The following is a 10,287-nucleotide window of genomic DNA, read 5'->3' on the forward strand; positions in this document are numbered from 1 at the left end:
AGCGCGATGTTCCTGGAAGAAGCGAATCTTTTTTTGTAGAACATTTTCGAGTGAATAGGGAGGAGTTTGGCATCCTTGTGGAGCGCCTTTTTGGATTGGCTAAAAAAGACACCGCATTTGGAAAGGCCATTCCTCTCGATAAGCGGGTTGCAATCACAATATATACCTTAGGATCTTCTGCGGAGTATCGGACAGTGGGCACGTTATTTGGTGTGTCGAAAGCAATGGTCTGCGAATTATTGCTAGAATTGTGCCATGAGACCTGTAGAGCTCTGTCATCTGACTACCTCCCGCAGAGCTTCCTCACGCAATCAAAATTGGAGGAATGTGTTAAAGGCTTTGAAGAATTTGGCTTCCCACAATGCGCGATTGGTGAGTAGAATTATAGTTTTCATGGAATTTTGTTAAAGAAAGAATTTTTTAGATGGCTGTCACATTGATATTCATCCATGTGCAGCTGATACAGCTGACTATTTTAATTACAAAGGCTGGTACTCAACTATATTGTTAGCAATGGTTGATGCAATATGCAATTATTGAGTGATACTAATTTTTGCATTTGTATATTGATGTTAAATGTAATTTTAGATACAGATTTCTTTATATAAACGTCGGAGGCCCAGGACGCTGCCATGACTCACAAATTTACAATTATTAGATGAATCGACACTTTTAAGGAATAACTCGCGCATTATTTCGGGAGTTGATGTGACTGTTGTGGGGATTGGCGATTCGGCTTTCAAATTTTCGAGTCAAGTAATGAAGCCATATGCTTTTTCAACTACTGAGAATTAAACTATGAAGGCTTTTAATTACACTTTAGCCAAATCACGCAGGGTGGTCGGAAAAGCTTTCGGCTATTTGAAAGCTCGATTTCGACGAATTGGAAAAGGACTCGATAATCATTATAGTAAAACGACTGTTATTATTACAGCATGTTGTATTTTACATAATTTCACGAAACGTAAAAACATTGATATTCCGGGAATTTTGGAGCCAAGCAGCTCGAGAAAGCATACGACATGAAACAAGTGATTTCGATAGCGACGCTGAACCAATTCGAACAGAAATTTCATCCTACATTGTAAACAATAAATAATTAAGATATTTAGAATTTGTGTTTAACGCATTTATTTCAAATTTTTATTATTTTTCAGAATAGTATTACAAAACAAAATCATAATAATATTAACAAAATCATAATATCAGCAATATATGTAAGAGTATGTTATTTAACAAAATATTTACAAAATCATAATATCAACAATAAAAAAGTATTTAAAAAAAAATTTACAAAATTATAATATTTTCAACCATTGTAGCTTTTGCTTAACACAAAGCAAAAATTGGCGCACAAGTAATGCCAGCAATGAATGCTGGTAATTTCTTATAATAATATTTTCAAAACCAAAATATTTGAAAAATCAAAAAATGTAATTTACAATATTCCTCCATTCACTAAATAGAGTCTTTTTCCCTCCACTGCTAGGACAAATTGCTCCATTAATTTTAGACGAGTGTTGCCAAGGCGCTCAAGAATAGCGGTCCGCCTGTTTGCGTCCTCGACCATGAGACGCTCGAATACTACCTTCATCATCAACTCCAAAAAGGATGATGTTAGAATCACTCAAATACGAATCATTCGAGTCACACGGTTCAGCTAGCGCAGGACTGGACTGCCTGCGCCGACGATTGAGAATAGACGACATGAATCTATCCCACTCTCATCCGGATCTAAAAATAACAGTTAAGAATTACTATTGAAGGTTGCTATCGAGGATGCATTCGACAAAATTTATAGACTTCATCGCTGACAAAATTTTGTGCACCTTGGCAAAATGTTGCCACTGCGATGGCGCACCGCCAGTTGGACCTCGTTTCTTAATTTAATTTCTTTTTTACAAATATACTGTAACTCAATAAATTTGATTTATACTTCTGACTTATATTTTTTGGTCAAATTGTCCAACTTGGTCCTCACGTCGTTCCACTTCACATTGATGCCTGCCGCCAAAAACTTCTCACACATATGTTTGTATATGTGTGTTATTTTGGGCAACCTCAATGCCGTCAAATTCTCCTTCCATAACTCGAACTACATAGCCTCGTAAATGGCACTCCACTAACGGAAAAAGCTATTTGGTGAGAAGCTGAAAAGCACTTGAAAAGTAGAAATTATAAAATCTTAAAAATAAAAATCTAAGAAGCATTATTAATCGCAGAGTCGTCAAAGCCAAGATTGTCAGCCCGTATATGTGGGGTAACGTAAATAAACACAAATAATTAGATTAGGCGGGGAGCATGGAGATTTATAAATAATCTCAAATCGACTCGAAGGTCATTTGATGACCCCATTGCACTTGCAATAGCCTCCTCGTGGTGTTGCCTGGATACCGATCAAGTAAATTTACTTAATCGGTAACTAATTCGAGCGGCGACAAACAATAATAATAATTGGCGCATACAACCCACCCCAATTCTAGACAGTTTGGGATTTAGAATTAGATAATATTCCTGAAATAAATAATAATAATTGTTTTACATCGGCTTATAATTAAGAGAAAAGTATAAGTTTTAGGTTTTAGGTGGGACCGGGTACCCCTGCACGGGGCAAAGCATAGACCAGTGGAGGTCTTTAGCTGTACCGGTGGAGCGTATCCTTATCTCAGAAGTCGCACAGTATGGATGCATTTTTAGCAAAAGCCAGCAGCATCCTAGGAGGTTGCCGTGAAACGTTACGAAGATCGTTATGGCACGGCCGGAGTCGGGATAACGCTGGGCATCTACAGAGAAGATGCTCAAGTGTTTCCTTAACCCCGGGCTCGTTGCTTTACAGCATGGACAGCTGACAGTGACCAGTTAAAATGCCTAGCATTAGCCTGCAGTCTTTCCTAAAAAGCTGCATGACGAATTTGGTTAAGTGTTTATTAGTAGAAGCACACATCAGCCTTGCAGTTTTGCACGAGTTGGCATTGCGCCAGCTCGCGTCCCACTGAAGTTTAGAGCGCACCTCAATTTCCCTGCGTAGAGTTCGCAGGGATATCAGAACAGAATTGGCGAGAGTGTCTGCGATCTCGTTGTCATCGATGCCCTGGTGGCTTGGGATACAATAGATACGCACAACTGCAGATGCGTTCGTCGACTCTATTGCTCTTCTGCTATCCAAGACAACTTTGGACTTGACCACATCAGAGTGCATTGATCTTATTGCAGCCTGGCAGTCTACAAAGATATTAATTGAGTTGTGATTGCGCTGTAAACCCCGAGCCACTTATGCAGCCTTGCCAATGTCAAAAACTTCCGCCTGGAAGATGCTGCAATGGTCAGGGAGTCAAAGTCGTCAATGGAGACCGAGTCCGGGCAGTATACGGCTGCTCCGACTCCTTCCTCCATCTTCGACCCCATTAGATTAGGAGAGAGGCCCCAAGTGCAACTAAGCATATTTTTCGCCATGTACAAGGCTCCGGTGGCCTTCTTCACCCTTTCTAACGCGTTGAGCTTCCATGACAGTTTGCTGTCCAATACCACACTTAGGTATTTTACTGCCTGGCTCGGCTTTAGCATAGTGCAGTCTATTTTTGGGGGGGACCACGCAGGTTCCTTATACCTCTTCGTGAAGAGGATAAGGTCCGTTTTGTCCGCGTTAGTGGTGAGTCCGGCTGCTTCGGCACATGCTTTAACTTCCCGTAAAGTAAGTTCCATAACAAAACTGAGGGTGGTTGGGCATTTCCCAGTTATAAAAATGCTTATGTCATCAGCATAGGCAATTAACTTGGGGGCCCGTCTAATTAATTTTTGAAGTAGGCCATTTACGACCAAATTCCAAAGGAGAGGCGAGAGAACCCCACCCTGGGGCGTGTCACCTCGCACTTCCTTTGTAATGGCCGTATCACCCCACGTAGCCACCACCCGCCTGTCGCAAAGAAGGTGGTTGACCCACCTGTGGATCGCTGTGGATCGACTCCTTCGGAAAGGAGTCGATAGCCCAAATTATTTTATTGTAGGAGACTAGGAAAGAGCTGCCAGTCACTGTTCTCCATTCCAATACATCCCGGGAAATGAGCTGGGAGCAATGCTTCAAGAGTTTCAGCACTACTCTCCGTCCACACTCCATTGCCCGACTTCCTCAGTCTGGAGGTGTCTTTAATATTGGCCAGGTCTGAGCAAAAGGTTCTCCATGAAGATCTTTTAGAAGATCGGATCGGATCTTCTTGTAGGACTTCAGGAGAGACCTGTACTCGTCCCAGACGTATTCGCTGTCCGCCTTCTTAGCAAGTTGAAACATGCTAGTAGCTCCCCACGTGGCGATGAGAGATCTGGGTTCCACCAGGGTGGCTTCGATCTTCTCGTCGGTCTTGAGGGCCTACAGGATTGGCGAAACGCGGAAAGTAGTCCTGCTGAGAGGACATTGACATTTGTTTCTAGGTCCTGTACCGAGTTGATGTTACCCGGCGGACCAAGAGACTTGGAAACAAGGCTAAAGAATTTCGCCCATTTAGTATTGCGGGGATTTCTGAACGGCTGAGCCGCAGGTACCCTGTTAAAAGGAATGGTAAAATGAATGTACTTATGATCCGAGAAGGAGGATCTATCCAGGACCCTCCACTCTTCTACATTGGTACACTCAGTCGCAATCGTTAAGTCCAGCACATTACTAGAGGTGGGACCTACATAGGTAGATACCTCACCTCTGTTGGCTAGTCTAAGCTTATGGTTAAGGATAAAATCCAGAACTGACTCACCCCTGTCGTTAATGTCGGGACTTCCCCAGACGCTATGGTGGGCGTTGGCGTCCGTTCCGATTATAATATGCTTATTGGAGGAGCAGACCATGTCCACCAGCCTCCGCAGCTCGTCAGGTGGAGCCGGCTTGTCGTGGGCCATATAGCAGGATGCCAGCAGCAAACATCCTTCACGGCTCTCCAGCACCACCACGGTTAGATCGTCATTGCTGTAATTAATTTGGTTTTCCCGCATCCACGTGTTGGCCCAGGCAAGCCTTTCCTGATCCTTGACGGACAGGTTGGCTACGCCACTGAGTCTTGCGTGAATGCGGGTCGCCGCCTTATTTTTGGCCTTCTCCTTCAGCCGCCCCGTGCCCCGCTGCGCAAACTTGGAGGTGCTGGCGATAGGCTGAGGTGACTGAAGAGGAAGACGTTCCCCTCCACCGTAAGGATTGGTGCAGCGCTCTTTTGGTCTGAGTCGCTTAAGACCACAGCACCCGCGCACACCAACCTCGAGTTTTTGTTGGTAGCAGTGTTGTTACAACTAGGGTTGTTGATAATATATCAAAATATCAATATATCGATATTTTTTTTTATAAAAATAAATATTTTTATCGTGATTTTTTTTCCCCTGATATATCGAATATCGCGATTTTTTTTTGATATATTTTTGATATTTCCTAATTGGTCACTTTGATTTGACTTAACTTCCGGTAAGTATGAGCGCGGCAAAAAGTTATTTTTCTGAAATTATAAATCATTCTGCAACCTGCAACATTTGCAGCAGAATTGTGAAAACGAGCGGCAACTCGTCAAACTTGCTGTCTCACCTGAAAAACAGACATCGGGACGCATATCTAAAGTGTACAAAGGTAATTAAATCATAAAAAGTGTCATGTATGTATTTCGCCGATTCCCGTATTTCACAATTTCGGGGAAATACACACATGCGTACATATAATAGGCGAAATAAAATGAGGATTGTATATGTTTTTATGCAGATGCATATGTTGATATACACCAATAAATATAATTATATATTTATTATACATATATATAATTCTACTTTTATTACATTTTCAGAAATCGACAAAAGTTGACCAGCTCAACAAAAGCATTGAAAAAATGTCGTTAGAGAACGCGTTTAAGTTTTCGTCCACTGTTAACAGTAAGTATTGTTGTATCATATACTTTTATTATTAATTGATTAAAAACAATTTTTTAACGTTTAAGGAAAACATGATGATATCACCGAGGCGATCGTGTTTATGATCTGCAAAGACAATTTGCCTGTCCGGAGCGTGGAAAAAGAAGGATTTACCAATTTGATGAAAAAATGTGTTCCGACTTACAAGATTCCAAGCCGGTTCAAGGTAAATGTTTTCGAATTGCATATAATTTGTATTTGATATTTATTTTACCGTTAACATCATTTTTACAGGTAACTTATCTGATCGAAGCGAAATACGACAGCTGTGTAGCTATGATGAAGACCATTCTTCAAGATGTTAAAGACTTTGCGTTCACCTGTGACGGAGTAACAATCACAAATTCAACTCGATCGTACCTAACAGTAACTGCTCACTTCATCAAAGATAATTGCCTACAATCGGTTTGCTTGCAAGCAGTTAGAATGACACAGGTAAGCGTTTTTAAAAATATCTTAAGGGTTTGTATTTATGTTGTGGTTCGTCAAGTGTCTATGTGTTTGTGTTTTCTATATACAAAAAAATGTCAGGGGAAAGAAAAATTAATTTAAATATTACTTTTCATTTAATGCAGTCACATACTAGCGAGTATATATGTTTCTTACTGAAGAAGGTGTGTAACGAATTTGATATCGAGTGTTCGAAGTGGCGTAGTTTAACTACAGATAACGCAAGCAACATGAAGGCGGCCTCAAATTTATTTTTGGGAAGTGGCAAACACGTTCCATGTTTCGCTCATACCATTCATTTGGTAGTCGACGACGTAGTAAAGGGCATATCATCTTTTTCACACGTTTTGGATAAAGTGAAGAAAATTGTTACTCATTTCAAGCACAGTCCAGCTGCGATGGACATGTTGCGGAAACTACAGGCCGACGAAGGAACAGCTGAAGGTCACATTAAAACTCTCGTACAAAGTGTGGACACAAGGTGGAACTCCTGCCTGGACATGCTTATTTCGTTCTTAGGTATTTCGAATAAAGTAGCGATAGTCCTAATTAATAGATCAACAACTGTAAAAGGATTGCCGGAGATGCTAACGGCTTCAGAATTGCGAATTTGTCAAGATTTCTGTGATCTACTTATGCCTTTTAAAGATGCGACAGAAAAAATAAGTGGCGAAAGTTACGTAACCGTGAGCATGGTAATCCCACTTATATCACTGTTGATGGACAAACTTCGCAAAATACAACTAGAGTCGGCCGAAGGAATTTTAACTAAGGAAGCTTTATTGAAGGAAGCAGATAAACGTTTTAAGATTTTGCAGAACAACAAAATTCTTGTCAAATCGACTTTGTTGGATCCGAGATTTAAGAAAGTTTATCTTTCTCCTCTCACAACCCTTGAAGCTCTCAAGGACATTGCTTATGAAATGTCTGAGAACAAAAATATTGAAGAAGTACGTAAAATTAAGTTTTAACACACATTAACACTGTTATGAAATACTTCTTAGTAACTCTTTAATGTTTTATAAAATAATACGAAACCTAAAATAGTTTACTTTAACAATATATTTTTATTTTTATTAAAAACTTTTGAAACTAAATTAGAATACCATTTATTTACAGGACTTAGTGCGCCCTGCAAATGATAACGTACCAGAAGAAGCCTGTTCTAAAAATGAAGAATTTCTGGAGGCGCATATGAGGTCCATTGCTACGCTTGAACCTTTGGAAGTAACGGAAAACCATGAGATCAAATTGTTTTTGAATCTTCCCTTCACTTCATGGGACAGCGACCCAATATCATTTTGGAACTCTCAAAGGAACACATTCCCAATGCTATCAAAGCTGGCATTGCGCTACCTTATTACACCAGGTAGTTCAGTACCATCAGAGAGGTTGGCGTCAGCCATAAAATGTGTGGTATGTGACACCCGAAGCCGCATGACGGACCTTCATGTACAACAACGGGTGTTTTTAAAATCGTTAAAAAAAGAATTTTGGAATTAAATTTTGATTAATAAAAAAAATAAATATATAAAAATATCAAAAATACTTGATATATCGATATTTTTGGGTGATAAATATTTTTATCAATTTGATATATTTTTGAAAAACGATATATCACTGATACGATATTTTTTAAATATCATGCAACCCTAGTTACAACTGATACGGCCTGCTCCCACCGCATCAGAGGTGTGACCGCTGGCGACACGCAGAGAGAATCTCCCCCCGTGCCCGCCGGTGGTAGCAGTCACGCGTTCCACCGATGTTTGAGCTGACATCCCAGCTCGGATGACACATATTGAGACATATTGGCTAACTTTGTTCATGGGAGCCCCCCATAGCGTTTTCAGTCTGACCGCCAGACACCTCGCACCATGGATTCTGCTTCTTATCTTCAGACAGATGCTTGAAAGAAAAGGAGCAGAGCCCTCAGCTAGGATCTGCAGTACCTGAAACGTCGACGTATAGTAGAGATCTGCTACCCGTTGACAATGAGATAATACAGATCCTACCCAGCCTCGGGAGGGTTCAATAGAGGATTTTTGCCAGCCAAAAAGAAAAGTATAAGTTTGTATATATTTTCTGAAAAAATATTGTTCTTCAGGCATGCTCCGGTTTTCACTTTCGGTTTTCGTTTTGGGACCAAAACCCAGATTTTCGTTTTTAGGTGCTCCGGTTTTCACAAGTTTTTAGTTATCGTTTTGCTATCGAAACGCTTAATTTTTCATCATTTCTTGCTGCCGAAACAGCTGATTTGAGGTTTGGTCAGCAGCAAACAACGCGAAAAAATGCCTTTTTTATTTTCAATTGCATCTTTCGAAGCCAAAAGAAAGCCAAAGTTATTTGACTTAAGAAAATCTAAGCAATTAAGATGTAATACATGTGCTCTTAATATGTCTGACGACCGGTAAGTCACATTTACAACATTCAAAATTTCAACATTCAGGCTTCTTTGTCAGGTCACAATTTGCCTTCAGATGTCTAGCCAGCAAATACGAAAATCTAGCGAATACTTCTTTAGCAAACATCAACTGCCAAGAATAGTCGCCTGCGTGGATGGAACTGATATAAAAATAGTGAAACCTGTAAATAATGCCTCTGTTTTTTTTAACAGAAAGGGTTTTTACAGCATGAACGCCATGGTTGTAAGTAGAATTGATTATAGTTACGTTAAGATTTTACTTTTACCTACAGGTTTGCAACTATAATATGGAGATTATCTCGTCGCTATTGATGCGACGGACCCCGGATCCTGTCATGATTCTTTCATTTGGAATCATTCAAGCGCCAGGTCGAGAACAATAAATTAATATTTTGTTTTGGCAGATTCTGGCTACGCACAGGAGAGTTTTGTGTTAACTCCCTACAGGAGCGCAGAGATGGGGACGCATCAGCATCGATTTAATTTAAGACATGCTGCAGCCAGAAACATAATAGAACGAACAATTGGTGTTCTTAAATGCCGTTTCCGTTGTTTACAACGATGCTTAAATTATCAGCCTATTTTTTGTTGCCAAATTATTAACGTATGCTGTGCTTTGCACAACATATGTAGAAGACGGAATTTGTTAATAAGTGACGACTTTCAATTGGAGGATATTGAACAGGCTATAAATAATAACGACATTGAAGGAAATGATGACGGACCATCTGTACGCGACGAAATTGCTCTATCTCTGCCAATATAACAAAATATATAAACAAATTATTCATTGCAGTTATTAAAATGTATTTATTCATTTGTTTTTTTTTTTAAATTTGTTCCTCCTTTTAAATTTTCCTCCTTTTTTAAATTTAAGTCTTCTTGTTGAAGACTTTTCATTTTTTGGAAATGCTCCTTTTTTAAATTTAAGTCTTCTTGTTGAAGACTTTCAATTTTTTGGAAATGTTAAATTAATTGATTTCATTTCATCTACTTGAGCTACGCACAGACTCTGCAAATCAAATTCTGCAGCTGTGCGGCGACGCTTTCGCCTCGGTTCCTCCTCCTTTGTGGCTATCTCCTCAGCTTTTTCCTTAGCCACCTCTTCTTCTATCATGGTGGTTGGTGCTCCATATGCCAGAGCACTAACTCCCTCGACCATCTCAAAAAGCCCGCAGAGCTTTGTCACGTCCTCCTCCATGGCTGTCAGCGGTTGCTGGCAGTAAGGACCCCCGCCCGTAGCCCTGACCACTGCCTTATTGTGGGCAATTTTCTTGCGAATATTGGCCTTCCAATCGCACCAAACCTGGAATGTAATATTATAATATATTAGTTTGTCATAATTCTGGGGATACTCATACCTTTTTCCATCCCGCAACATCTTTAATTGGAGTCCCAATTGAGTTCAATGCACCGGCAAGCTCGCTCCATTTAGCTTCTGTAATGGTCGCAAATGACAAAATTGTGCGTAAAATCTCTTT

General features: G+C 40.1%; 1 pseudogene; it reads left to right on the forward strand.

Annotated features, from left to right (window-relative positions):
- The first annotated feature begins 5,459 nt into the window (after nucleotides 1–5,459).
- On the forward strand, nucleotides 5,460–9,572 carry LOC117577273 (E3 SUMO-protein ligase ZBED1-like; annotated as a pseudogene).
- Nucleotides 9,573–10,287: the final 715 nt, after the last annotated feature.

The sequence above is a fragment of the Drosophila albomicans genome, unplaced genomic scaffold (assembly GCF_009650485.2).
Source record: "Drosophila albomicans strain 15112-1751.03 unplaced genomic scaffold, ASM965048v2 utg000114l_pilon, whole genome shotgun sequence".
Taxonomy (NCBI): domain Eukaryota; kingdom Metazoa; phylum Arthropoda; class Insecta; order Diptera; family Drosophilidae; genus Drosophila; species Drosophila albomicans.